Source organism: Gnatocerus cornutus, chromosome 8 (genome assembly GCF_029298725.1).
Source record: "Gnatocerus cornutus isolate USDA-ARS CGAHR chromosome 8, icGnaCorn1.1, whole genome shotgun sequence".
In the NCBI taxonomy this organism is placed as follows: Eukaryota; Metazoa; Arthropoda; class Insecta; order Coleoptera; family Tenebrionidae; genus Gnatocerus; species Gnatocerus cornutus.
Genome location: NC_142240.1, coordinates 16884798 through 16910722, shown reverse-complemented (window position 1 = coordinate 16910722; position 25925 = coordinate 16884798). Strand labels below are relative to the sequence as shown.

The following is a 25925-nucleotide window of genomic DNA, read 5'->3' as shown; positions in this document are numbered from 1 at the left end:
TGATAACTTTGACTTATAACGTATTATTGTTAAATAAAACTGAAAAGTTAAGAAACTATGAGACTCCATGTCAGTTCATCTTTCAATAGATTAAAGATAATTCAATGTAATGTAATGATTCCAGAAAGACTAAAGTGAAAAAATGTTTAAAAAAAATAATTTGAAAAAATCTAGAAAATCCTCAGACCTCAGAGACATGCTAATTATGAGTTAAAAATTCAAACCAACAGAATGAAGCTAATACAAGGTATGAAAATCAGAAAATTGGTAAGACCAATTAATGTACAAAATTAAGTTTAAAATTTTAGACTTGTGGTTTTAGGCTCTGAGAATCAAAAATCAAAAGATTAAAATTTACAACTTAAATCCAAAGAAATCTAAAATTTTCAAAGTATCGATAACTTGAGAAGCTAGATTGTAAAAATTTTACGACCAAAAACCACTTATCCAAAAATAGAACTCCAAAACTACAAACCAGACAACCTGAGATTTATGTAGGAAATCTATAAATAGATAAAAATTTCTGATCAATTTAACGCATCCATCATTTTTGGTATTTTCAAATATCTTTTCCGAATCCGTTGACGCAGATAACTCTTAAAAAATCGCTCTTCTCCTTAATTCAGCTTTATTATTGAGTATAGATTTCTTTTATTTTTCAGAGGTACGTTAAATTTGATTTATGGCTGTTTTACTACACCGTTCATAAAATTCAAAATGAGAGACAGATATAAAATCGTATCCATTAACTTTATTGACAATTATGATCAATACCGTCTGCAGTATTTGAATTTTATTTCCGTCCAATCATTTTTACATTTCACTAATTTAAGTGGACAAAATAACTCGAAAAACCTTTCACTTCATCCAATAACTCGCCCGATTAAGTTTTTAAATAAATTAATGTTCTTTGAGGCGAAGTGCACCTTTACTGCTCAGATACTTGAAGAGAAGAGACAGCCTGTTTATAACCAACAAGGGCAATATCGAATTTCATCAAGAGTTATTAAATATTGGAGTAATTACAAAAGTTTCGTCAAAGGGAAGACACTGCAGGTTCGACTGTAAAAATGTAATTATCAGGAACGTGGAGATAGATAATTCAATGAATAGAGCGAAACGCAAAACGGTCAATACAAACATGTTTCAGTTGCAGCGGAAAATAATAATTCTATCCCATTCTGACCATTCAGCGCAATAAAATTTAATATCCAATTCCGTCTGCACAGGTATGAAAAAACAAAATTTCAATTTGAGAGAAGACGTGGAAATACAACGTAAATTATCCTGTCAAAAATTTATTGAAATATCAAGTGGTCCGGTGAGAAATCAAACCCGTATTGGAACCGGGTCAATTTATTGATTGATAATATTTTTATCTTGATTTAGTGGTTGTTCAGTCTAGTCTTTTGGGTGGGAAACGTAACGCGTGCATTTGTTATGGAATTAATGCGGGGCAGTTAATTCTGTTTGAGTGAAATAAACAAATCTAGTTTTGTAGTGACCTAATCTAACCGCATGTGTCCGATAAATATCATCCTAGTTGAGCTGATTTGAATCGGTTTACATAAATTACAACACTTTGTTGAGACCCCCTTTCCAATATCGAGTTTAATACTACTTGGTCTCGACACTTACAATATCCACTTCACAATTCAATTAATCTGATAAATCAAGACCCTTGTGCACAACTCGCACTTTAATTAAATATCATAATACTACCGGAGATGGAAAATGAAATTTGTTTAATGTAAAGTGTTGGCGCAAGGTGTACATTTTAGCCCTTACGCAGCTCTCGAAACGATAGCCTGCTAATTGTACATTTTGCCGATAGCATAATAAATTCAGATAATGAACAAACTTATTATGTTTAAAGTGGAAGGATATAAAATTTGACAGTCACCCCACAAATTTATACGTTTAATTTCCGCCGAAGAATTTTTAAAACTTTCCAAATAAAGCGCTGTTAGAAACATCAAATTAGGTAAAAATTATATGTCTATAAATTGAGGTAATAATGTCGCGGACTAGAAAGCAAAGTTTTAAATAGTTTAATTCGACTGAATTATGTAGATGCCCTCGTAAAAGTCCTAAATTTAAAAGATTCCCCACTTTGTCTCATTTAACAAAGATAAGAACGTTACTTAGGAAACAAGGAGTAAGCAGATGAAACATTAAAAACGCTTCTGAATTACAATCTAATATTTTATTCATGTGAAATTTTTCTTTTAGGCGTACTTAGCCGTACATGCAGTGTTTGCCGCTTTATATATTCATAGCTTTTTTAATTTATGGGCAGTCCCCTTTATAATTTCTATGGAATCGCCCCAAAGTACTCGGCAGCTTCTCCCACTTCACCCAATTTATTATCAATAAATCACGAACCGTGTCCAACTTAATCAAAGCCGTATTTCGTACATTTCGGCTTTGTTTTTATTGTGAGAACATTCCTCCTCGTCGCAACTCCAACAAAAAGAAAACTGCACTCCACAATGGTGGCAAACTTTGATGCATATGCGAGGGAGCGTAATAAAGTAGAATACAAGAAGATGAAACACAATCCATTTCCCAGCCAACGTCTTGTTTAAGAGCTTGTTATAATTGTTCGAGATATTTTCGGATAAAAACTCGGAACAAAACAAGACCTCATTACGACAAGAGCAAAATATCCAGCGTAATATCGCTGGCTTCGCGTTCAAGGAGAGAATACTTGCTCGCTAAGCTGCTTTTAGACGATTAGTCGCAAAAATTAAATCAATAGTGCTCACATTCAAACCACTAGCCATGTAAATACATTCTTAGGAATCTTTTATTTTTAAAATAAATACACACAAAGAATAAAAATACAACAAATCGACATGATTTTAGACCCTCAAAGTAACAACTTGGAAAAACTCATAGCAGGAAATCCTAAAATCTAAAATATCTGAGAAACTAGGAAAAAGCGAAATTGTTTTAAAGTGATACATCACAGAAGCTGTTAAAAAATGTGTAATGTAAAAATAACCTTTTTCGAACAATCTATTTTGTGACCTCTTTCTCAGCTTGATTTATTTATATATTTTTCAGTTTCACAATTTGATTATCGACAATTTTTGGATTTTAAATTTAAGTTCGCAAGTTCCTAAAAAGCCTATGTAATAATTTTGTAGAAAAATTCAAAATTATGCTAATGACAATCTATCAAACATCTAAAAAAATCTGGATATACTTAGAAGAGAAAAATCTATAAAAAACGCAAAGCAAAAATTTACACAATCTAAAAATATTCATAAAAAGTCAAAAAGATTACAAAAAAAATAGAAATTAAAAAAATCCAAAGAAGCATCTAGAAAATTCAAGCATAACCGGAGAAGAATCAGATTAAGAAAAGTATAAAGCCCCAATAAAGTTATTTATGTTATAAATACAAAATTTAGGTCTTTGTGGATGAGCCATATAATTATTAAGTCAATAAATAGAGCGAGTCTACATTTATCTACGAATTACATACTTTATTCTCGATCCCAATACAGAAAGTAAAATTGTATTTCAACATTAATTTATTGATAGTTATGTGACACTGACAAGCGGCCGTTTTACTTTATCAAAACAGACGCCGTGAATAAAGAACTACTTTATGGACGCTAAACGATATTGTTAAATATAAATGATTATAAGAAGTTATAAAAAAACACAAAAAGATTCAACAAAATCAAACCGGAATAAAGAGACTCTAAACAAAATCGAAAGAAAATAAAAACACTACCCAGAGAAAATCATTATAAAATAAAATAAAAATTCTAAAAAATTTAAACAGAATTTGAATCCAGAGAATGGATTAAATTGTTGTAAAAAGAACTAAAAGCTCTAAAGACAATCTAACACAAATCGTAAAAAAAATCGAATGAAAATTGATTGCATTTGCGAAAAATCATTAAGAATTATCTACAATTTAAAGAATTGAAAGAAAACTGAATAATAATTTTGCTCAATCTAGAAAAATGTATAAAAACAATGAAAAATCAATAAAATTTAATCACATCTAAAATGTCTAGAGTCTCTAACATAAAAATTTTAAGGTCTTGAAGAATTCTGCATTTATTAGATTGAAGTTTTTAGGATAACTAAAAAAAATCTAAAAAAATCAAAAAATCTAAAAATCAAAGAAAATCGAAACAATTTAATTATTCAAAAATATAAAATGTAAATAATGAAAAGTGATAATTTGCGAAAATTTAAATCTAAAGAATTAAAATCTAGAAAAATTAGATAGTATTTAAAGTGAATAGAATCGAGAAAGAAAATAAATACATATAAATAAAAAAAACTTCAGTATAGAAAGTAAAATCAACAGAAAAGAAAGAAAATTTAAACAGAACTAGAAATTTAGGAAAAACCAAAAAGTAATAGAAGAGCTGGAAGGCTTTGAATATGACCAATCAGGGAACAATTTGCATGTTACAAAAATTTGAATCAGAGTTACTGAAGGAAATTTTTTGTTTGATGTCAAACTGATAGTTCTTATTTTTTATCAGTGGCGTACTTGTTCCATTTTTGTGGACATCACAAATCAAGTTCATCAAAACGAAAATGTGTTGAGTACAATAAAGGCAACATTGTTGCGTCGTTTACAATTATATGTTCAACAAGATGGTGGCCATTTTGAACATCTATTGTAGTGTTGCTTTATTGTCTGTTTTTTGAATAAAATTGCGTTGTTTTTCCCTTTTATTGAAGCCACTGATTTAAAACTTCAAATGTGACGGAAAAGTGACAAATATTCGTTTGGTCCGAAAGCTTGGATATCTGTAAAATTGAAAAATTATTTGAAGCCATTCTATTGGTCAATTTTAAAGCCTTGTAGCTTTTTAACTAAAACGAAAAAAATAAAATTAATTGCGGATTCCAAGACAGTTTGCCTTCCTTAATTACCGATTAGTCTATGGCCGTAACGTTACCTAACACCCTGTATACTAGAAAAAGTCTAAAAATTTAAAATATGGAAATAAGAAAAACAAAAAAATATATCAGGACTACTTAAATCTGAACTTTGAATATTAAAACTCATTGCGTATTACAAAGTCTGAAAGTTTGAAAGTTTCTAAAAAATTGGATCTCCTCATTTAAGATCCTAAAAGACCCTAAAGAAAATTTGGAGATTGAAGGTAAAAACATAAGACGAAAGTTTTCAAAATTAAATATTTCAGCTAATAGTGTCTAGATCCAGAAAATTGAAAATTTACAGTTCTAAGAAACTAAAAAATTTGCAAAATATGTAAATTCAAAAGTCCATATTTAAACACTCCAAATTTTGACGCGAGTATTAATATAAAATCCCCAAAGGCCATACCATAATTTTTGCAGAATTAAACCTGCATCCAAATGCGCACATTTCACATTACTGGTCAACTAGTAAATGTGCATAATTAGATCATGCATTCTAATGTGGCCATCTTTTAAAATTACAAATCATCGTAACGTAATTTTATTACTCTACTCATTTACCACATACTTAATTAACAACTCCCTCGAGCCGTTAAACAAATATAGATTTTTTCCTACTTTTTCTCTGACAAATATTTATTGAAGCAAATTGAAGTATTCTGTTGACACGATTTTAAAACGGTGTCGATTGAAAATTTTTCCAAAGGTTACATGTTTACGAATTTGGTTAATTGAAATGACTCTTGTCAATAAAATAAATTCTAGATAGATGTAAAAAGTCGACACGACCAACGTTTCATGCATATTTAAAACGTGTGGCAAACAAACTAAATTTCCCTGTTTAGGGAGGGCGTTTTATCTCCCAAAAATCCCAGAACGTTCATTTTGATTTCAATGTAAGATTACGACCGTGTGACCTACTTTAAAGCGTGTCTATATTTATCCATTAATTTGCATTAAGCTTAGACTTAATGAATTTCCAATTAAGGGAAGCACAAAATGTTTTCCAGCAACAGGCGAAAATGCTGATGACCGTATTTGTCTTCAATTTGTTGAGCTTATGATGAAACTATAAGAGAATCCTGATTAATCGATTGTGTCTGTACCGCCTCTGAGTACTAAAGAGGTTGACATATTGTAAGCACATTTAGATGGATACAGCAAGGTGTTGAGTTTTGGTCCGGTTAGTAGTTGCTTTGTTCCGGTAATTTCCGGGCAACCTTGTTGCAACAACTGATGAATTCTAAACAAAACGTGGAATCATAAGGGTCTAAACGAGAGTCATTTGTAACTAGCTTCGACAAATTTCCGCCGTAAATTATCCGGTTTAGAAAAGTTCTTATAATGAAGCCCTAAAATTTAATTTCGATGCCCGGAAAAAATTCATGACTGCTCCGGTCGTGTGTGGTTAAATATTCCAACTTACATTAATTGCCTGTGTCCCAACCCCATAAACTAGTCGAAAACCACAGGCAAAATTGTATTATTAATTGTTATTTCGCCAAAAACCATTACCGCGTTAATTTAACGTGACTTCTCTCATCACGAAACGAATAAAATCCTTTAATTAAACAATAAAAAAAGTTAAAACGACCCCTGTGATTCCCGATTTGATTCGCTAATTGCCTAGTGACTCACATAAACAAAACCAGTCATTTGATCAAAAAGACTAATTCGAGTAATTGGATGACCAACAGATACATTAATAGCAAATACTCTCTGCATTAAACAATTGATATCGTAATTAGCTACGTTACGTCAAGCCAAAAGGTTTGTTTAATTAAATCGATTGGAAATAAATAGCCGCCTGGAGAGCAATATTTCAGGCGTTGTCGAGTGTGAGACGCATTAAGAAACAATAAATCGTTTAGAAGTTAGTAATGTAAATAAATTGAGTAAGAAATATGGCTGCTTCAAAAAAAGTACTTATCAAAACTTTTCAATTTTCTTTTATGATCAAAGTAAAAGCTTTTCAGTGTTAAACACAGTACATTGTGTCAAAGAAAATCATTAAATTTTTATCCAAACTTTCGTAATTCCGACGCTGCCAAAGGGTTGACACAACCCCGCTTTGTTTAAACAAAAAACCCGAATACGATCCACACATAAATAAACTCCCCCGATCGATAAAACAGGGACCCTGAGATTTCCCATTAAGATGTTGGTTGGTGCACACAGAATACAAGTCGTCAGCTCCAGGATTAGACGATAAAGACCCTAAGTGAGGTATTATGATGATCAAATATTTTCGACGTACGACTTTGAGTCCTTTGTGAATAACAGATCATTTCATGTTATCGAAATATCTGCTCAAAAATGTAAAGTTTGCTTGACTCTAAACGTCGAACATTTCCGCTCAAAATATTTCGAGCAATTTGCTCGCACGAAATGGGAGAGTAATGTTGTTTTAGATTACGTTCCTCGAGTTACCAAGAGACTAGAAATCTCAAACAAATAACTGTGTGTACTCATGCTGGCATTCCCCACGTGTGTATATTTAAGTTGAGGCGGAAAACGTGAGAAACTTGGAGATGCAACGCAATTAATGACGAACTAAGCGAGGAAATGGCGGAAACATCGTCTAGTCTTATTTTCAATTTTATTTTTCAAACTAATTCAAAAAAAGGGCTCGAAGTTTGTAAAGCAAACTGAAACCACTAAGTAATTACAAGTTACAAACTAATTTGCACAGTTTTCCATTGCAGTTACATACAATATAGGAAGCTGAAACCATATGAAACTAATTCTACAGTTTGTCGATATTATGTATAACGTCACGTTAAATTGAATTTAAAGTTGTTGGAATTACTAATAAATACGTTCTATTACTCCTCGTAATTTAGTTAGTACTAAACAAGATTGTTTAAATCAATTATACAATTTAGAACCTTGCTATAACAAAAAACTAAATTTGTTTTAGTTAAATGTCGATGTAAAAAAAAGTACATTAAATTAAGGTACATTTTTTCATGTTTATTTACACGGGCATCACACCGAATATATTACATATTCAAACATTAGTTTGTATTTGCAGTATTTTGCAGAGTTGTAGTTTTAACCGGCACGTTTACAAATCCAGAGGAATTGATAGCTGATAACTATCGAATTTATTATTACAAGAGCTTAAGCGTTTAATTTTGCTATTTTGATAAATTAACCCAGCGCATCCACCATTTTCACCTAAAAATATTTGAATTTTTTACAAATATGTACTTCGATATTTGTTTTATGGTTTACACAATAATAATAATAAGAGTCTTCAGATTATCTTCTCAGTAATTCAAACACTAAATATCTACAAGAATCTGGAAATTCTACGGGAGATCTAGAGACTTTAAAGAATGAATTCAAATCAAAACATCCAAAGTTTTCAGAAAATCTGGAAAATCTAGATAAATATTTACATTTTTCAAAATACTGAACATTTTTATGAAGACAAGAAAACTTGGAATTATTGAAATTTCGAAACGAGAATATCTAACATTTTGTATTTTTTGGAAAACTAAAATTATTAGGTATTTCAATTTATTATTCGTATCAGGAGAAAGTTTAGATCAATCAGAACATCCCACGATTTATTTTTTTATAATCAAATACTAACAGTTTAAAACATCAAAAACTTTTTAATTAATTAAAGCAAATCTGCAATCCAGAGAGCCAAATAAACTAAATATTTTCATTTTAAGCGTAAATTTTTTGAACGGACAAAAAGTGTCAAAACATAGAGAAAATGGAAAAAAAATCAATAATACGATGACACAGAATTTAAACATTTTAATGCAACAGAATTTGAAAAATGCGATGTATTTTCATTTTTGGTAGAAAAAAATCGTAATTTCTGGAAACGACCAATTTTTAAGTATTTCCACAAAGCTCCGCCTGCAACGCCGAATTTTAATTGAAAACAATCAAAAATGCAATTGAAAGAGAAATTCAAAGACAAGATGTATACAGAAAACATAGAAAATATAAATTAAAATCAAAATTCTAAATTAAATTCAAGACCAAATTTAGACGGTCTAGGAAAGAATCCAAAGAAAATTCAAGATCAAGAAAAAAATGTTGCAAAGTCTAGAAATAGATATTTAGAAAATTGAAGCTCAAATCTAAAAAGAGGATCTATTGAAATTTGACCAAATCCTATTAAGATAAATCTATTAGGTATATAAATCTGAACACAAAAAATTATAAAAAATGTTGGAAACCAAAGTCAGAGACTAAAATTTAAAGTAGTTTATGGTAATTTTAAATAACATTTTTAAAAATGGCTACATTTAATTATATTTATAATGTAAAGTTTTTTCTGAATTCAAGAGTCTAGGAAGACCGCAATAGAATCCAAAAAAAAGAATTGTTGGAGAGAATTTTAACAAGTTCTGAAAATTGGAAGTGTAATAGACAATTATTGTGCTTGAGAGAAGTTCATATCTAAAAATTATTAAAAATGATCTTAAAACGTCTCCATAACTCTAACTTTAGATTCTCTCAAAATTGATCAAAAAGTGAAGGAAATGTAAATTTCAAAATATAGAAATACAAATTTAAACACCTAAAAACACGAAAATCGGAAAACTATACATTTTTTAGAGCAAACAATTTTTATTCCAGAAAATCTGGAAAATCTAGTCATTCAAGGAAATATGGCCAAGACGTTTCTCTAGCATTTTGATCAAACTTCGAACAAAGATTGTCTAGAAGTTCAATAAATTAAAATTGATCAATTTTTGAGAAAATGGTATTTAAAGTAGACTAAAAAGTGTCTAAAAAGATTAGTTTTCTCTCTTAGTGTTTGCGTGATTTGATTAAAATTCAAGAATCAAAATGTAGGGAATGAAAGGTTAAATCGCACAACTGAAACGCTGAGTAACTGAGATTCAGTGAGCCAAAAGCGCCTTTGATTACCAACAAAAAAGAAAGTCTTAGAATCCGAAAGCTTTCACATTAAGTACCAAAAAGCTAAAAAACAATCTAAATAAGACAAAAAAAAAGAAACTAAAAATTTAAATAATTCTCCCGGCGCATCCACCATTTTATCTTAATACAACAAAAACTGTAACTTTATCCCGATCCCAGTTTAACATCATTCACAAATTCCGGGCAACCGGAGACGTAACGAATTTAATTTTTTCCATTTATATGAGTAGTCTAGAATAGATTACATTTCCGAATTACATTTCGTCGTTTGCCAGCTAAATATTTTATCTCTTTGTACCTGCAAACACTAATAAAATAAGTTGACAAACTTTCCGAATTAAAGCTGTCAAGTCTCAAATTTACAGCGGACGCTTATTAGACTCATGACTGCATGATATGTAGTTCTAAATTTCAACATAATATTATAAAAGTTGTGACAGGCGATGCATGTCGTGATTTTTAAACAAAATACGAAACGTGAATTGCTGTTTGCACTACAAATAGTGTCAGCTTGTACATTATTCTGCGGAGATTCGTATAAGCGTAACGAAATAGTTTATGATGCACATACATCGCGTCGCCACCTGCATCACTTGTGTACCAACCTCTTGGGAATTTTTATACTCTCTCTACGCGCTAATGGTATAAATAAAGTATTTATGGAAAATGTGTGTTCTATTGACAGGGTTTAATGGAAATGCGCGCAGTGTCGCTTTCGGTAATTTATTGTTTGTTTATTTAGGGGAAAAATCAAATGAAATTAAGTTAAAGAAAATCTCGCGCTGGCAAGAATCCAATCGTCCACGTGAAAAACGGCACTGACCAAGGATAAAATTAGTGATGCCACTCCAGAATTCCCTTCGATTTCCGATGCATGTAACATCGTAATTCAGTTCACCGCAATTATTTGTCAGTATTAATTAATTTGTAGCACAAATGAGAATACCACCAGGTGCTGTTTGTATCGAAAACACGTCAAATTCTATCCCGGCCACGCATCATGATAAATTCCGTTTCTTTTTTATCGCCCAAGTTTTTCGATGATTTTTTCCTTGCGAATTTAAATCCGAATCGTTTATCATCGAGTGGAGGACGTGCTTGACCCTAAAGTCGAGTGTAGGTATCGATTTCACTGTCTATTTTGAATCGTGAGTGAGTGTGTATGTGATAATGATGCGCTCTCGCGGTTTTGAGTGTGGTTAGTGTCCCTTAGAGTCCCGTATCACCTTCTATTATATCGTCACGTCAACGGCTTCTGTGTTCTCTGCATGGTTGCGTCCAGCTTATGCCCTCAACAATGTAACGTTACCACCGTCCGAACAAGCCACTTTCAATGGTTTCATTATCAAATATCTGCTGACCAAAACTATGTGCGTTCGAAGCGATATCTAATATAGATAACCGACATAATTAACGATTCATATTTCATTCAAGTGCGATTGAGTTGCCTCCATTTCTGGTCCTCCGAAATTCGAAATTTCATTACAAATTTAGGAGTTGCAGCTAACTTTTATAACGATTAGCTAAAATGATTAGGCACTTTCTTTTCAAAACAATTTACTGCCACAATAAATTAGGTCTCTTTTAAAGTTAATAGCTTTTGAGCTTAAATCCTAATAAAATTTCTTTTGATTCCGAAGTTTTCTACAAAATATGCTTTTTAGAGAGGGAAAAATAAGAAAAATTTGGAATCCCTAAACAAGCCTGAAAAAGACAAAACTTAATCTTGTACATATAAATAGGGCAAAAAGAAACCCGAATTTGGGCTTGATCGATATAGAAAGAGCTTTTAATGGAGTTTCACGTGGGAAGTTATGGCAAAGTTGGACAGCAAACAGGAAATTTCAAAGTTGAAATGAAATACAGCATGAAGAGCATTTGGAATAACGGGACTAGAAAATCAACCCAAAATTATACGTTTTACTCGAAACTATAGGGAATTCTACGAACTGTGCTTAAATATTTTAAAAATGTCTAAAAACTCTGAACTTTTTAAATATCGATAAACTTTTGAGGAGAGGTGAATTTATTAGAGGGCGAAGGGCCCCTGCCCGCAAGGTCTCAACTGTAAGTTTTAATTCAAAGCAATAAAAAACGGAAATGTAAGAAATATTGAGAATCTAAAAAGAAAAATCACTTACTTAAATAAATTAGAACAACTAATCATAAAAACAAGATGAGTATGACCAAAACGAATGGCAATCAAAATCTCGAGAAATTTCGGGTGTAATTACAAACGTATGTATTAAATGTGCCAATATTTTAAATCCCCAAAAAGAATCTAAAAAAGTTAAAAATATACTAGAAAGAATCAAGAGAAAATAAAAATCACAATCTACAAAAAAATCTCAAAAATGTAAATAGAAAATATACAGTATGTCCCCGGATTGAGTTCACAAGAGGGAAAAAAAGTTTATTTTTCATTTTACAAAAAAATGACAAAGGAATAACATTTTTTACTTATTTCAAAACAGATAAATCTGCAATTAAAATTTCAAAATTATTGGTTTGTACTCTTAAAATTATTTTTTTTATTATTTTTATTTATTAAATTTGTAATCGTATTTAAATAATAGCAGGCTGTGGATTCACGTTAAAGATTAAAGAAAAATTTACCTAATAATGTGTAAGCATTAAAAAATTGGAAAAGAAATGCAATTGCATTCTTAACAATAATTAAGAAAATTCGAAACAGTCTTAAAGAATTACGAGTTAGAATTGAACTATGTGCTAAAACAGGTAACTGGTCAATCAAATAGTGGAAATTGGTTTGAGTTAAAGAACAAATTTCATTCCTTTGACATTTTTTGCAAAATTAAAAATAAAAAAGTTCCTCCATATTTTGTTTTTTTTCGATTTTAAGAACACAGCTTGATAATATTAAAGTTTTAATTAAAGATTTATTTAATTTAAATTAAGCAAAAAATATTATTCCTTTGTCATTTTTTTGTAAAATGAAATATAACGTTTTTTTCCTCTTGTGAACTCAATCCGGGCACGTACTGTATATATTTTTTCCCTTTTTGACCGCCTCTTTTGGTCAATATCTAGTTTATTGCTAAAGCAAATTTGCGCTACTGTGGCTAATGTTTCGAAAAATTTCACACAAAATTTAAAACTGTGCTAATTTTTTACGTGGGTCAACAAATAACTGAGTTATGGTCAATTAAATTTCGGGTTGTTGCCAAAACGCTAATATTACGGAAAATCTTGGAAACTCCGACAGATAATGAGACGCTTTTCACTAATATTTTTCTTGTATTTTGTTTGCAGTTTGCTGTAGTTTACTAATAACCCGTTTTTACATTGTCTGGAATTCGAAAATTAGAATTTTTCAGAAACAATTTAAGCTCAAACAATGTAAATCTATATCGGTCGAAATCTAGCTTCTTTTTGAAGTAACTTATTATGTCTCGTTTTAAGCAGAATTTTGCACAGATTCCAATTCCGTGCTCGAAATACACATACGTTTTTATTTTCGGCCTAAAGAAATTCAAGATAAATATACAAAATATGGAAATAATCTAGAAAAAATCTAAACTGAATTCGGAAAAATGTAGAAAATTCAAGGAAAATGAAGACCTGGGTATATATCTAAAAAATCGGAAGAAAACTTTAAGCAAATCTAAGAGGAATTTTAAGAATAAACACCAAGAAAAAGAAAAATTAAAGATGTTAGAAAAAAACTAAAAAGAGCTCAGAGAGGATTTATACGCAATCTGGAGAGAAAATCAGTATAAAATCTAAGAAGAATCTAAGTAATTGAAACTAAATTTCATAAAAAGCTGTCTCGTATCAAAAGAGAAAGTTTATTGAAATTTGAAAAAATAAATAAAAAACAATCTAAAATAAATGGAAAAAGTAATTATAGATACTTAATTATAGATCAGACCAATCAAAATTAGCAAAACATGAAGAATCGATAAAAAATAGACGAAATTTAATAAAAATTTAATAAATATCCAAAAAGAATTCAGAAAATCTAGATAAAGCAGATATATGTATTTTAAAGTGCATTTCATGTATAAAATCAAAAGCAAAATCTAAGAAAAATAAAAAATAATACGAAGAAATGTTGCAAATCCAAAAAAAAAATTATTGAAAAGGTTATAGAAGTTCTAGAAGACATAAAAAGAGACGAATAAGCAAATTTTCAAAATTTAATAAAAATGTAGAAAGATGACTTAAAATTACTTTAAAATAATCATAAAAAATAATAATAAACAAATTAAAAAAAAGAACGTAAAAAGGATCTGGAATAAACACAAAAAATTTAAAGAATCCAAAAAACAGAAGAATCTAAAAAAATCAAAAACAATTTATCTCTAAACCAAATAAGAAAATCAAAAGTAAAAGTAAGTCTATATAATCTTAAGGAAATTAAAAAAAACTCAAGAAAACGTAAAAAATTGAAGTAGCATCTACAGGCTCTTTAAAATACATATTTATGAAAATTTTGAAATTAACTGTATCCATTTTTCTAAACTGCCCCTGGTCTTAATCACCCTTAACCCGTCTCTGCCTATAAATCTTACTAATCCTATTAGAATGTAAAAATGACTAAAATCCTAACTATCACATAAAAAAACAATAAAATCGCCTAATGTGAGAGCTTTCAAAAGCATATTTTTATATTTTATTCATTCTAACCTAGATGGAACTAGAAGGTCGCTTCACTTGGTTTCTAATCCTAGCTCTATAAAGCTCAAGCACTTCCATTTCCGTCCATCGCATTCATTTTTTCAACATTTACTCAGACAAATTATTCATCTCCATCGTCCTAAAATAATTTTTTTCATCATTTGAATTTCATAAATCCCCTTTCACGAAAACATGGACAAGTCATCAATATTCATTTCAAATTTAATAGACACATGTCTGTCGCTAATTTGCACGGGTTCCTTTGAAACGAAAATCGGCACAAAAAAACGGATATTAAAGGAGAAACTAAAATATTCCAACCATCATTCTATTTTTACGATGCGAAATAATACATATCTTGATAAATCGCAGCCATGTGCGAAGCTAAAAAACTCCTTCCATTGTGAAAAAGAAGTATATTTACATGAAAAATTCTAGCTGAAGGTGTCGTTTCTATTGATGAATGTATTCGTCTTGAGCCGCGCGTTAGAAAGTTTTTCAATAGCGTTAGTATTGAGAAATATTTTTAAAACCGGGACGGATTGTAGCGTTTGTACCTGAAAGTGGCTCATTACGAGTTCCGAAAACTGTTGGAAGAACGAAGAAAATAAAAAGTCTTGTAGTTGTTAATTTGTTGAACTAAGTTTAAAAGAAAATCAATACTGGAGTTGATTATTTCTGCCCCAGCTCAAACGTTTTGCTACGTTTTGTGCAAATTATGAAACAAAGCAGAGAGAATTGAATATGTTTTAGTTATTTAAATAGCTTGGATGTACGTGCAGTTTGAATCTTTCGAATTGGTCACTTGGGATTTCTAATGTCGGCCCTTGATCCCTTTATTAAAATTTAACGCAGTCTGTTATGGATGTGGCACGCAAACGGAAGACGCATCAAAAGTTCTTCAGGTGAAATCCAATATTATAGAACGAGTATCCACTTCCACTAAGTGATTTTTATATTTGGCTGAGGAATATTTCCCGTCATTTCATTAATATTCATTCAAAGTATGCGGGATCGCGTTTCTTTTCGCCAATAATAAAATAAAACAGCACCGAAAATCTTCCGTAGGTGTTTGGGAAGCGGGGAATCGATAAGAGAGATAAATACGATAAATTGGACTTGCGTTTCGTTTTATTAGTAAAAGTTATAAAGTAATGATATATGGCGTTTGGGGTTAAAACAAATATCCCTTATGAATAGAGACACAGGATTAAACTTTCAGATGACTGCCAAGTTGTAGATTTATGGTTTTAATGACCAGGATTATACCGCCCGGTTCTTGTTTGGTTGGCCCTCGACAGCCCCGTTTTTAATTTAATTATTTAATACAAAAATTCGGTTCACATACACACGAACCATTTGTCACACCGGCTCGGGATCTCATAAATCTATACAAAGAAAAACACACTTAATCGCTCCCGTGTTAACAACAATCTGATTAGGGGATTTACGGATTTTTCATTTGCAAGGGAATTAACAATTTGTCACCCCGACATTCACATCATAATTCTGTTAAAGAAACCAAAACGAAACGAATTGACGGACTAAAAACTTCCTCCTCGAGCCCTTAATAAGACTCCAGAGCAAAATTAAAGTAGATTATACAAAATGTCTTGTTCGCCACGTGACAATTACAGCGACGTGAACGTGGAAAATTCATATCGAACGTGCACATACCTCGGAAATGAAACGATTTTTCCGCCCCTCCCAGTTTCTTAAAATTCTCATTTGGCGAGATAAGCAAGTAAGAAGAAAAGTTTAGTCTGTACGTACAATGTGTTCTCTTCTAAATTTAATAGAATAACTCTATAACCGTAAAGTTCCCCGAAAGATGTTTACGCTCCCTTTGAACAAACTCAAGGAATTTGCCCAAATATGTTAACCAGCGAATTTGTAAAAGTTGGAAGCTTCACGATAATTGCGCCAGATTAACAATGTTGAGATTGTAGTATGATTAGTTTTATTTCCTTTCTGCGAATTTAAAAGTCGGATGAGCCAGATCTTAATATCAAAGTCCAGAAACGTTATTGTAGAAATTCAGTCAGTGTTTATTTTACTAACAAGCAAAGCGAGTTTTCGAGCTAACAAGGGAAATTTTCATTTTACTAAGAGGCAATCGATGCAATATTTGCGCACTTTGTATCATGTACGAGTAATTATTTTCATGCTCGTTAAGCTGATTCAAAACAAGCGGATATTTATAGAGGAGGAAGAGAGATTTTACGTCTGTCCATTAGTATTATTACACTTCTAAATTATATTATTCAGTGCATTATTAATCGGAAAAGGGTTTTCCACAGATGAAACGCTACTAATCAAATTACAAGTTTCTCTTCATCGCAGCTCCAAAAAATCACGACCCCAAAAGTATAATTTAATCAGACGAGTTCTTTAAAGGTCGCTGTTTTCATTGATGCAAAAGTCGAAGTTTTTTTTTTGCACATTTTAAAAGGAGCCATATAAATTGGAATTTGGCAGAATTAATAAACGTGTTAAAAATAATACCGTCTCCAAATTTTATTTGTGTATTCCAAAAATTTCTAAAAAATTTGTTTCTGCTACTAAAATTTTTAAAATTGGCACAGTTAATAAACTTGTTAAAACTAATAATGCATCCAAATTTCATTTGAGTATTTTTAAAATTAGCGAAAATACATTTGGAATTTTGCAAAGTTAATAAGTGTGTTAAAAATAGTAATATCTTCAAATTTCTTTTTCGAATTCTAAAAATTAGCAAAGATATGAAATTTAATTTTGAATATTGGAAACTTTTAGTTTGTCCTAAAGTTAAAAATTTTTAAAAAATTCGTTTTTACTCCTAAAATGTTGGGATTTAGCACGATTAATAAACCCGTTCAAACTAATAATGCCTCCAAATTTCATTCGTATATTCTTAAAATTAGTAAAAATACAGATTTTAAGATTGAATTTTAGAAATTTTTGGTTCGTTCTAAAATAAAAAAATTCTAATAAATCTGTTTCTGGTCCTAAAATTTTAGAATTTTGCAAAATTAATAAGCGTGTTAAATGTAGTAATGCCTAGAAATTTTATTCTCGAATTCCAAAAATTAGCAAAAATATGAAATTTAATTTTGAATATTGGAAACTTTTAGTTGGTCCTAAAGTTAAAAATTTCTAAAAAATTCGTTTTTATTCCTAAAATGTTGGGATTTAGCACGATTAATCCTGTTCAAACTTGTAATGCCTCCAAACTTTATTCGTATATTCCTAAAATTAGCAAAAATACAGATTTTAAAATTGAATTCTAAAGATTTTTGGTTCGTCCTGTAATCATTTTTTATAATAAATCTGTTTCTGGCCCAAAAATTTTAGAATTTTGCAAAGTTAATAAACGTGTTAAAAGTAGTAATGCCTCTAAATTTTATTCTCAAATTCCAAAAATTAGCAAAAATATGAAATAAAAATGTATTTTGTAAATTTTTGGTTTGTCCTAAAAAAATCCGAACAATCTGTTTCTGGTTATAAAATTTTAAAATTGGGGAGAGTTAATAAGCACATCAAAAATAATAATGCCTCCAAAGTTCATTCGTGTATTTCTAAAACTAGCGAAAATACAGAATTTCATATAGGATATTTGAAATCCTAATCTAAAGTTCTAAAATAAAAATTCTAAAACATCTGCTTCTGGTCCTAATATATTAGAATTCGATAAAGTTAATAAACGTGTCAAAAGTAATAATTCCTCTAAATTTCATTCGTGTATTCTTAAAATTAGGCAAAATACAGAATTTAATAGAGAATATTGAAAATTTTTGATTCGTCCAAAAATAAAAAAATTCCGATAAATCAGTTTCTAGCCTTTAAATTTTGAAATTTGGCCAAGTTAATGAGCGTGCCTAAAGTAGTAATGCCTCCAAATTTCTTTCTTATATTCCTAAAATTAGAAGAAATTGAAAATTGAATCTTGAATATTGTAAATTTTTGGTTTGTTCTAAAATATATTTTTTTAATTGATCTGTTTCTGGTTCTTAAACTTTAGAGAATGTTTCAAATACTAAAAATAGTGATAATAAAATAGCATCGAAAGACTAACAATTCTAGCGAATAGAAAAGACCTTAAAGATCTTGTTTTGTAATAATTTAATCAGCACCAGACCAGTACGTATCTTCGTGGCAACATTGCTAACAATTTCACTACCACATTATCTCTAATTAGCTGTAAAATCCACAAAGCAAGTTTCACGACTTTTCTTTCCAAACTCAGAAACAGATATTGAACTGCCCTTGGTGAACTTATGCAAAGTTTTGAGTTTGTAGTTTAGTTCAGTAGCCATAGCTCAGTTTTCTCGACATATGCTAAGAACACGAGAACAGAAATTACAGGATTGTTGCACAGTTTGATAGCACAGTGGTTTATAAAAGATGATCGCTTTTTATCCTTCCTGAATCAATAAAAATTTATGTGGACATGGCTCGGAACAAATTTATTTAAATCGACGAACGATAGGTCGTCAAATGTATCTCCCATTTTTTATTACTTGAGGTTTCAATAAAAAATAACGACAAGAATTTAAACAAACAAGATAAATGTGGTCTCTGAAACCAATTTTTCACTTTCGGTAAAGTTAAAATTGAAAAGCAATCAATTTTAGTACAAAAAAGTATGTTAATTTAAATTTGTTTCTTTGTACTACCGAATAATACTAATAAAAGAGCGAAATTTACCACAATACTCATTTTTGATTAATTTGTAATTTAGTCGTTTCAATTTTATGCGGTTAAAAATATAATTGCGCGAAAATTGATTCATTTTTTATGTATTCTGTTTATTCATTGGAATTTCAAAGGGGGCTTTTGAAGAGGGAATTGACACTAAGATTCTTGAGAAGTTTGCATAGAATATGAAACTTTGATGTGTTATTTTATGGACGCAACTTCAAGCTCTAATAACGTCCACATTGCTGGACGTGTTGATATTAAAGTAAACATGAAATTTATGAGCTTTACAGAACTATTGACTAAATGTAAGCACCACAAATAAAATATAAAACAGTAATGAACGAAGTACTAAAACATGCAAATAGCTCAGAGCAATTCAGTTTGTTAGCAAAATGAAAATTCGTGCAAAATTTTTCATCTTTATAATAATATAAAAGAAAAGATATTGCGAGCTACCTAATCTCGTATTAATTAATCTGATTACTTTTTAAAAACGAAAATGACTTTTTCCTCCGCTCTTTTGTTTATTAAATCCAGCCGTGTTAATCCCCATTTGATTTAATAACGTTGAAACTTCGAAATGAGAACAAGTAAATTTATTAAAGATTTGTAATCCAACGTTCCAAACAACTGGTGCCAGCCCGAAATAAAACTGTAAAAAACGTCTCGAAATTTCTACTTGAACAAGTCCGACGTCTCTAAGATATTGAATCGTACAACAAATTAAATTTCATGTGACCCGATAGAAAATTCAAAAGCAGCCAAAACAAAATTTTTAACAACTGACTGAACAAATCCGGAAATAGCCTGGAATACAAATTGCGGCGCAAAAGCGATCTTGTAAGCAAGAAGCATTCACGCGCTTTCAGAGGAGACAACAGCTTTTCTTGCATCTTAATGAAATTTTATCATTTTTGTTCCTTTAATGTGGATATTTTGTTTCTCGTTGGAAACAAGCGAGTAATTTAATAGTCGGAAAAATTAAGTGGTCGCAGATGCGAGTGCAAATTTCATATTTTTCGATCAGGAACGGGGAAGTACCGACCCTAGAGTGTTCATTTTATAGCGTCATCAAAAGGCTTCATCAGATGGCGTGACCAGAATAACTGTAATCTCTAAAGTCGGGGTAAAAAATTGAGATTTTTTTTTAATCCGAGTTGACAACGGAAATTGCACTTCGATATTCGTTGGGACAATATAACGCCGGATTTATTGATGGGCCCGTTGCCTTGACAAATTGCAGATTTATCGATAATAAAGCGAAGTGCAGCGACAAGTGGAGACAATGGATTTTGGCGAAAATGCAAAATTTTTGATGCCACCTCGCTAAATCGTTTATAATAGCCATTGATTTCAAGAGCGCTTAACTTTTATAATCCGAGCTCTGTCATTAAACGTGCAATCTAAGCACGGCTAATTTATCATCACACGCTTATGCACCTTTCATTCGTAAAAACAGACAGATTTCGCTTCCATCTCTTGATTAAATTACCAAGATTGCCCGTTGACAGCCACTTTTTGAATCATCCCAGCTCCGTTTAAATCAAGTTAATTGCCAACGCAATAAAATTTTATAACCTCTCTCTGGAAAAAATCCCGAAACTGTGCCATCATTATTTATTCACGATGCGTTGGTAGTAAAGAAACTTTCGTCCGTTGTATTGAAAGTTTGCTTGTAAAAACTTTTTTATGATATATTGTTTTTGATACCAGATAAATAGCATTTGTTGGCCAAGTTTACAAACAATTATCGCAAAACTCACCTGAATTATTTATCAACGCTCCGTTTCATTTCCGGTAAAAACTGTCAAAACGCACAATTGTCCATTTGTTATGAAACATGGATTTTGTGGAAACCAAGATCGCGGTAGCTTCAATGCTACCAATAAACTGAGTCGACGCCGTGCTTCTGACGGAGATCGACGACGCCGAGCGTCCAAGGCGCCGGTGCAGTAAGCCGTACATTTTCAAATCGCATGGAAGGGAATTAATTAAGCCACCGATTGGAAGTTTTACAATTATTACTACGGTTATTATTATAACAAGATGAGCTTTCGGTTATCCGATGTTCTGGGCGTGCTATTTTTCCCCGGCACCGATTTCATGTTCAAACAATGTGAGCCAAGAAAATATCTCAAAAATTCCGTTATAAATATAGACGTCCATTTATAATATTCTGTCGAGTGTCACCACTGCATTTCAGCGTTTCTGATACAAGCGACAAAAAGTCTCGTTTGATTAGTGGAACGGTAAAACTTCTTCAATCGTGGGCTCGACAAAAACCAGTTCGAAAGTGCAAAGGACATTGTTGGCTTGAGTGACAAAGTTGGTCTTTGTTGATTACGCAAATCTACTTGTGAAACGTTTTATTGCGTTTGGACAAAGGTTCTAGTTCGGTATATTGTGTTACTAGGACCAGAAGTGGACTTTGTGGGTGGATAATTTCAAAAGCAATCCGACGAGGGAATCTTAAATTTAATTGTTATATCATAAAGAGCCGAAAATTTCGGAAAATATGAACATACTTATGTATTTTATAAGATTTTACCTTTGAGGAAATTTGGGCTCTTTGAAACCTCACCGTATTTATCCTTTGTATTCTGCATATTTCCACAAATAAATGCAATTTTTTTTATTATGTTATTATAAGTTCGTCTTTTTCTTACAAAAATCATCTATCCGAAATTTTGATCGGCTATAACTCAGTTATTTGTTGTCGGCTCTGCATTTAAATCCCAGATTTGAAATCTGCGCTAAATTTTGAGTAAAATATGTTATCATAACGCAATTCTGCGTACACTAATGTATAACAACTCAAGTTGATACATCAGTCGAAAGAGGAGCTCAAAATCTATCTACTGGCCAAATTTAAGATCGATCTGATAAATAATTTACACGCTATGGCCAAAAATAAAAAAAATTAAAAATTTTCATCGTTTGAGTGGGAATTTTTTGTCGCAAAAAATCGACTATCGAATTTTGAGAACATTTTCTAACGTAAAATGAGATGAGAAAAAGAATGGCGTAAACCGCATCTCAATATCTCAAATAGTTTCCGAGATATTTAACTTTAAAAATTAGGAAAAATGAAAATCAACTTTCCGAAACTTTGATTGGCCATACCTCAGTTATTTGTTGTCGGATCTAAATTTAAATCCTAGATTTAGAATCTGCGGAAAATTCTGCGTATACTGATGTATAACAACTTAAGTTTACTCTAAAAAATAAGCGAGATATTGATATCAGAAATTTGGCATAGTTTGTCATAAATTTTTGCGAAAATTTGCAAATTTTGACTTTTGAAAAATCAAAGAACTATTTCTTATGTAAAAAATCGTGGGAAAAACGATGGCGCAAACCGCATCTCAATATCTGAAATAGTTTCCGAGATATCGAACACGAATTGTTTTGAACGTTCAAAAACTTGGCCCTCTGGAGACAACCTAAAAATTCAAACGGCCATAACTCAGTTATTTCTTGACCAAAATTCAAAAATTCTCATGTTTTTGGATTCAGCGTGACATTCTAAGTAAAATGAGACCCAAATTTGTTGAGTTTGCTTAATAAATAAACAAGGCATTGGCCAAAAACTATTTTGAAAACGTCATTTTAGGGTGATTTTCAATCAATGTTTTCAAAATGAAAACGACGTTTCATTGCTTTGAATTATATATTAATCGAAAGAGGAGCTCAAAATCTATTTACTGGCCAAATTCGAGATCGATGGGACAAATAGGTTACAAGCTATGACCAAAAATTAAAAAAATGAAAAATTTTCATCGGAAATGTCGGAATTTTTTTTTGCGAAAAATCGACTATTGAATTTTGGGCTTTTGAGAACAGTTTCTAACGTAAAATGAGCCGAGAAAAAGAATGGCGCAAACCGCATCTCAATATTTCAAATAGTTTCCGAGATATTTAACTTTAAGAATTAGGAAAAATCATGAAAAATAAAAATCAAGTATCCGAAACTTTGATCGGCCATAACTCAGTTATTTGATGTCAGATCTGAAGATTTAGAATCTGCGGAAAATTCTGCGTACAATGATGTATAATAACTCAAGTTTATTCCAAAAAACAAGCGAGATATAGATACCAGAAATTTGGCATAGTTTTAGTCATGAATTTTCAAAAAACACCTTTTGACTTTTGAAAAATCTAAGATCTATTTGTAATGTAAAAAGTTGCGAAAAAAACGATGGCGCAAATTGTATCTCAATATTTCTAATATTTTCTGAGATATTGAGCACGAAGTAGCGTACAAATAATGGTCATCTTTCCGAAATTCGACATCTTATTGGTTATCATTAAATTCGTTGTACAAAATAGTATGGGCCGATTTACATAACAATTTAATTGAAATTAAGTTAATTTTGCAACTAATTTAGCAATTACGGACATTTGATTGACAAATTATTAACATAGAAGTTTAAATTTTGCATCTGTAAGCCACGCCTAGTATTAAATTTTTGGAAAGTAAACGTTTTTTTAAACGAATAAAATTAAAAAACAAAGTACTTACAAATTGCTAAAAATAACTTAAAAATCACACACTTTTGAATTAGAAAATGACCAAAAAATTTTACATTCCTCCTTTTACTTCTTTACTCAAAATTATTTTAATTTCTTAGAATAGAAATTTTCTCAACGCTTGAATTTTATTTGCAGATTTAATTTCTACTTCCCGTTGCTTTTTCCAATTTTTGTTTAAATTACTAATAATTTTTAGACTTATTGTTGTCTTAAGTTATAATTAGAAATTTTATTTTTAGTGTGACGCATCCACCATTTTCACTTATTTAAAAAAAAATTATTTCGGTATTTTAAATTTATGACCGTTGCCCTGGACTTATTGTTGTCTTAAGTTATAATTAGAAATTTTATTTTTAGTGTGGCGCATCCACCATTTTCACTTATTTAAAAAAAAAATTATTTCGGTATTTTAAATTTATGACCGTTGCCCTAGAATTCCTAAAACACAAAATAGGCACATTTCACATAACAGATGGAACAGAGGAAATCGGCAAATTTTATTTAAAGTGTGGTTTGTTCTAACAACTTTTTTTCCATTAACCCAATTTCGGTTTCAGTCTTCAAAGAAATAAAAATATTAATTTATGTTATTTTATAAAATCGAAGCTATCAGAAAGAATTTTAAATTATTTAGAATTTGACGCATCCACCATTTTGCTATCGTCTAGACATTAGCTACATAGTTTGACTCTAATTTACAAAAAAATAAAAATGTAATGTATGTAAAAATTTGCATACAAATAAATAATTATATTGAAGGTGTGAAAATTTTGCGCGCGTGTTAATTGCAAATTTTTGTCCGTTGTCCTGGAATTTCTAAAACACTGAAAATCCTCCGGGAATCTGCGGAGCGTCAAAAACCCTTGATATATTAACATTTCAGTTTGATTCTAGCATGAAACGTTCACGTAAACAGGACGAGTTCGAGAGCTGAAATGGCGATACGATATTTCTATTGAAAGTTAGATCTTTTCATCGCTGATAGAACTTTCGGACATAAAAAGAACCAACATCTTTTACGTCAAATAAAAACAACTTAATAGTTCGACTGTGTTTAGTTTGGTAATCGAGAGTTTAACAAAAACCACAGTAACGTGATCCCGCAATATTTTACGTCTAAAAGAATTACACTTCCTGAAGGAATATCCTAAATACGAGCGCTTCCAGCTATTGTGCAAATACCGCTCAATGAACGAACGACTCTCTCTCCCTCATAGAATCTTCAGGTTACTGCGACAAGTTAGCAAGAGATTTTGTCTCGAAAGATTAAAAACTCCCAGATTAGCGATCTATAAATAAAAGCGCGAAAAAGCACCGAGCTTTTAGAAAATCTCATCACAAATTTCCTTTCGACTAAACATTGCTTCCTCGCACGGAAATCAGAATGAATGTATTTTTTCGATCGTCTTCAATGATATTTCATGTGTGACTTAACTTCACGCCTACAGAATATGACGTTTAAATCTGAAAAATATGGACGGACTCTTACCGGAATGAAAACAACAACATTTCCGGCGGAAGCGCCATCAAAAAACGGGCGTTTACCCAAATTGTTACTGCGAATTTTAAGGTTTCGGTGTCGTTAACTATCATAAATTCCCCCAAATTTCTTCGAACGCGTATAATGTGATTCACCATCCAATAAAAGCGAAGCGTTTTTAAAAGAGGCTGCAATTTTACTGATAGTAACTTCATTTGCGTGGCATAAATAGGGCACAGTGGTCAGTTTTTTACACAACTGCTCGAGCGCAAAGTTAATATTTATTCATTAAAGAAACCGAACTAATTACAAGTTAAAACAAAGCAATAACAGCTGGAAATAACTGCCCTCAGTGGTGCCGGAATCCGTTATTTTTTAAGGGCGAAAAGAAGGTTTATGGAGATAATTACGTTCAACGACTATTTTAGGCAAAATCAAACCAGAAAGTTCCAATCCGTGCCATGTTAACACTGATGCAAATACGCTCCCAACATTGTGTCCGCAAAGTTGCGAGTGCTATAAAATTTCCTTCGCTTTCAGATTTATCCAAAATATGACGGAAAATTAAGTAGCAAACATAGACTTAAATTTACAATCCGTTCACAATTTAACGTGTAAAGTGAAATTTCCCAGCCGGAATTTAAACATCACGGGCTTTCAAACTTAGTTTCGGAAAGCTCGAACTTGTTTGTAAATACAGCGAGACTTACTTTTTTGCATACGTGCAAATTTGAGATCAAGCTTTGATTGA

At 31.1% G+C, this 25925-nt stretch overlaps 1 protein-coding gene across 1 annotated transcript in view; it reads right to left on the bottom strand.

Annotated features, from left to right (window-relative positions):
• The window catches only part of LOC148170514 (uncharacterized), a 51951-nt gene extending 30740 nt beyond the window's left edge, over positions 1 to 21211 (bottom strand). Inside the window, exon 1 of the mRNA XM_088043075.1 lies at positions 20925 to 21211. The gene's annotated coding sequence lies outside the window, so the exon portion shown is untranslated. The remainder of the gene's footprint in view (positions 1 to 20924) is intronic.
• Positions 21212 to 25925: the final 4714 nt, after the last annotated feature.